Genomic DNA, 4,319 nt, shown 5'->3' with positions numbered 1-4,319 from the left:
TGGTAATGATAAGGGTGAGGGTTAAGGATAAGGTATAAGGATAAGGGTATTTAAATTTTTTAATTCAATTTATTTTAAATTAAAATTTTTTAATTTAATTAATTAATATTTTAATTGTACGAGTAATTGCTAGGGCAAGTTTAAGCGTAAGTGTACATTTAAGTGTTGTTGTGTGGCTTATTGTAAGGGTAAGGTTAAGTGTTAGGGTAATGGTTATGGTTAATTATAGGGTTAGGGTGAGAAAAACGTAAGATTAAGTATTAGCTAAAGGTTAAGGGTAAGGTTAATGTTAAGAGTAAGTGTAAGGTTTAGGGTAAGGGTTAGGTTAAGGATAAGTGTTAGGGTAAGGGTAAGGTTAATGGTAACCGTAAGTGTAAAGGTAAGGGTTAGGGTAAGAGTAAGAATAAGGGTATGGGTAATGGTAAGGGTGAGGGTTAGGCTAAGGGTAAGTGTAAGGTTTAGATTTAGGCTAAGGGTAAGTGTAGCAGAAAGGGTAAGCTTTACGGTAAGCTTTAAGGTTTAGGGTTAGGTTAAGGGGAAGGGGAAGGGGAAGGTAAGGGGAAGGGTTGGAGTAAGGTATAGGGTAAGGGTAAGGTTATGGTTAAAGAGTAAGGGTAAGGAAAAAGTAAAGGTAAGGATTTGGGTAATGGTAAGGGTGAGAAGGTTTAGGGTAAGGGTTACGGTAAGGGTTAGGTAACGCAGTGTACAACCTGGGACGTCACACGCAGAGCTGCCTCTGGCAAGGTGAGTGAGGAACAGATGTAGCAGTTGTGTTGTAGGTCTCACTGTTCCTCTAAGCATCCCCTCTTTGTCTTTTAGAGGTGTTGTAGCTGTTTGAAGAGGGTAGATTGAAGCATCTGCCTCGGGGGCTGGTAAGCGGCAGAGGTAAGGGAGCAGATGAGAGTAACTTACCTAGTTGTGCTGTGTCTTTGGATGCTGCATCGGCCTATGCGTTTCTTTTTCTTTCACAGGTGTCTCGCACAGGCTCAAAGGAGCAAACTGCACTCTGAAGAGCTGTGTAAGAAGAGGGGCTGGTCATGAGCTGGGTTGGAGCAGAACGACCAAGTAGCACAAGGTGACTATGAAAGGTGTCCGTCTTGCTTTGCAGGTGCCGTGGCAGGCTCTCCACAGAAGTGGATAAGGATATGAGATAAGGCCAGAGAGCGACAAGGAGCGGCACGTGCAGGGATGGTTTTGAAGCGCTGCGGTGGCTTACTCTTCTGTTCATCAGGTGCCACAGGCAAGGTGGGTTGTAACATCAGTCGTTATATTTGCATGAAAGCAGTTCACTTGAATGCCACAGTGCATCTGAGTAGGGTGTTCTGGCAGAACAAGCTTGTCTGGCACAGCGGTGCCTGATGGCAATGTGTTTCCTCAGGTGAAGAGGTGCCTGAAGCCCCATCCTATCTAGCCTGCACACAATTATCTGAGAATGAAAGCTGCTTTCCAGTAATTCAGAAAGCCAAGTTACGTCTCAGCCTTGAGCATCTCGGGCTTTTGGGCCTGTCTGTAACATTTGGCACCAGCACTAATACTTTTTTTGGCATATGTTTAGCGTTTGGGGCCTGTGTCTGGGATTTGGGCCCTGTCTCGAACCACTGGGGCTTTGTCCTGGGTTTTGGAGCCTGCCTCTAGAGTTCAGGGCCTGTGATTAGGCTTTTGGGGTCTGTGTCTGGGGGCCGATATCTGGGGGCAAGGGGGGAGCTGCTTGTAGACCCTAGGGGCCAGCATGGAGGGGGTTGGGAGCTGACTCTACACCTTTGGGGCCTGCTTCTGGGGGCGGGGGGGGGTTGAGACCAGCATCTGGGGGAGGGGTGGGAGCTCTTTGTATTCCTTTGGAGCCTGTGTCGGGGGGAAGGGGGGGGGGGGGGGGGGGAAGGGGAGGGTTGGTTGGGAGGTGCTTGTACACTGTTGGAGCCTGGGTTGAGGGAGGAGGTTTGGAGCTGCTTCTACACCTTTGGGCCTGGCATCGGGGGTAGGGGGTTGGGTGCTGGTTGTAGGGGCCTGTGTTTGGGGGGGGGGGCTTGGGACCTGCGTCTGGGGGAGGGGTGGGAGCTGCTTGTACACCTTTGGGGCCTGCATGTGTGGGGGGTCAGGGCCTGTGTCTAGCGGGCTGGGAACTGCTTGTACAATGTAGGAATCTGTTTCTGCAGGGTGGCTGGGAGCTGTTTGTACAACTTCGGGGCCAGCATCTGGGGGTGGCTGGGAGCTGCCTGTACACTGTAGGGGCCTGTGTTTGTGGGGGCCTTGGGGGCCTCCCTCGGGGCGGGGGGGGAGGGTTGGGAGCTGCTTGTATAGGGTAGGGGGCCTGCCTGGCAGGGGTTGGGAGCTGCTTGTAGAATTTGGGTCCCTGTGTCTGGGGAGGGGGTTGTGGCCTGTGTCTCAGGGGTGTTGGGAACTGGTTGTACACCTTTGGGTCCTGTCTCTGGGGGGGAGCTACTTGTACACTTTTGGGGTCTTTATTTGAGGGGGGTTGGGAGTTGCTCATGCATTCTAGGTGCCTCCCTTTTGAAAAGGGTTGGGGCCTGCATCTGTGGGTGGTTGGGAGCTGCTTGTACACTATAGGGGCCATGGTCTTGGAGGGGGGTCTGGGCTGTTTATACACCTCTGTGGCCTGTGTTTGGGGGGGGGGGGGGTGGGCCTGTGCCTGGGGGAGTTGGGAGGTGCTTGTTCACTCTAGGAGCCTCCATTTGGGGGTCTTTGGGGCCTCCCTTTGAGGGGGAGGGAGTTGGGAGTTGGTTGTACACCTCCGCATCCTGTGTCTTGGGGAGGGGGGGGGGGAGTGGGACCGGTCTCTGAAGGGGCGGGTTGTGAGCTGCTTGTACACCTGTGTCGGGGGGGAGGGTAGGGGGGATGGCGGGGGACGGGCCCGGGTCTTGGGCCAGTGTCTGGGTGGAGTCCAGTTCTTGGGAGGGGGTGGTGGGGTAGGAGCTGCTTGTGGGCAGTTGGGGTCTGCATCTGGGTGTGGTTGGTGCCTGCTTCTGTTGGCAGTTTGGGGCCTGCTTGTAGACTTGTGCAGCCTGGGTTTGGGGGCTTTTCTGTAACGTTTGGGGTCTGCATTTTTGCTTTGGGATGCATCTTGAGCTTTTGAGGCCTAGCAGTAGCATTTGGGGCCTGCATCTGGGGCTTTTCTGTAGCATTTTGGTTGCGTATTTGTGATTTGGGGCCTGTATCGTGGGTTTTGCCTTTTTTGTAGTTTCCATCTTTGTGTGTGTGTGTTTCGTTGTTGGTTGTCTGGGGTTAGGGGCGGTTTGGGGTTTGGATTAAGGTCAGTGTTATTAGCGTTAGGGGGTTGATAATAAGGGTTAGGGTTGTGGTTAGAGTTGTTAGGTTTAAGGGGAATAAGGATTTCAGGGTAAGGGGATCAAGGTTGTGGGAATAAAAATGTTGTTTTTGCGCAGTTACATCCTGTAGAGGGAAGGAAGGTGGTATTGAGATATGCTTGCAGTGATAAGACAGCTTAACAGTGTGAAATGAGTTCATCTGATTCGTGTCAATATGGAACAATGCTAGGGCCGCATGATATGATGAAAAGTCTAAGAAAACCAGAGTGGTTAATATATATAGTTCTTGAATCTTGCAAAGGAATGGTCCAGCAATTCCGGTCAATAGAGGATAAGAGAACAAAGGGGTTTCAGAATAACTGCTAACTATTACAACTGTTGCATGGGACACTATGCAAGTGTCTGCCATCCAGCCAAGATGGACAAAGGAGATGGACAAGAGAAAAGCCTGGGAGGAAGACTACGAGCCTTCAGTACGAGCGGCCCCCAGAGGGACCACCGGAGACTGATAACGCCTGCACCAGTGGGAGGGTTTGGATTCTGGGAACTAATTAGAATAACCCTGCCTTTTGTAGAAGTAGTAATGAATATGTATTAGCCTAGCAGCATAAAAACCAGCCGCCTGATGTAACTTGTGTGTGTCTTGGTGGAGCAGAGACTCCTGGCGCACCCAGCGCTGCTTGCTTACCTCTATTCATTTAATAAATTGTAAATTTCAATTGCAATCCTATTTGGGACCCAGTCATTTATTACAAGTGGGCTCTCGTCCGGGAGGGCTTTGGTTCCTGATTTCTGGTTTGATCTAGGAGAGGCACCCCCACCATTTGGTGGCTGCTGTTTGAGTCAGGTCGGAACTAATGGCATCTTAAACCTGAATAAAGGTAAGCAAAGTTTCTGATTCTTTTTTTCAGCTCCCTTGCCAGCTGCAGCACTATATTTTGCCCATAATTGTGTGTGTGAAGATCCGAACGAAGATGACGGAGTCGTAAGCATTTAAAGCGTATACCGTTCGGTTGGGTGGGGTTCGGTTGCCTG

General features: G+C 50.7%; 1 long non-coding RNA gene across 1 annotated transcript; it reads left to right on the top strand.

The window, feature by feature from the left end:
- The first annotated feature begins 818 nt into the window (after positions 1-818).
- Positions 819-4,009, top strand: LOC311436425. The gene is made up of 3 exons (XR_014692835.1): positions 819-885; positions 972-1,245; positions 3,684-4,009. It is a non-coding gene; the product is annotated as an uncharacterized lncRNA (long non-coding RNA).
- The last annotated feature ends 310 nt before the right edge of the window (positions 4,010-4,319 follow it).

Source organism: Aythya ferina (genome assembly GCF_964211825.1).
Source record: "Aythya ferina genome assembly, chromosome: 4".
NCBI lineage: Eukaryota > Metazoa > Chordata > Aves > Anseriformes > Anatidae > Aythya > Aythya ferina.
The sequence above is the reverse complement of the archived record's forward strand: the minus strand, read 5'-3'. Positions and strand labels throughout refer to the sequence as shown.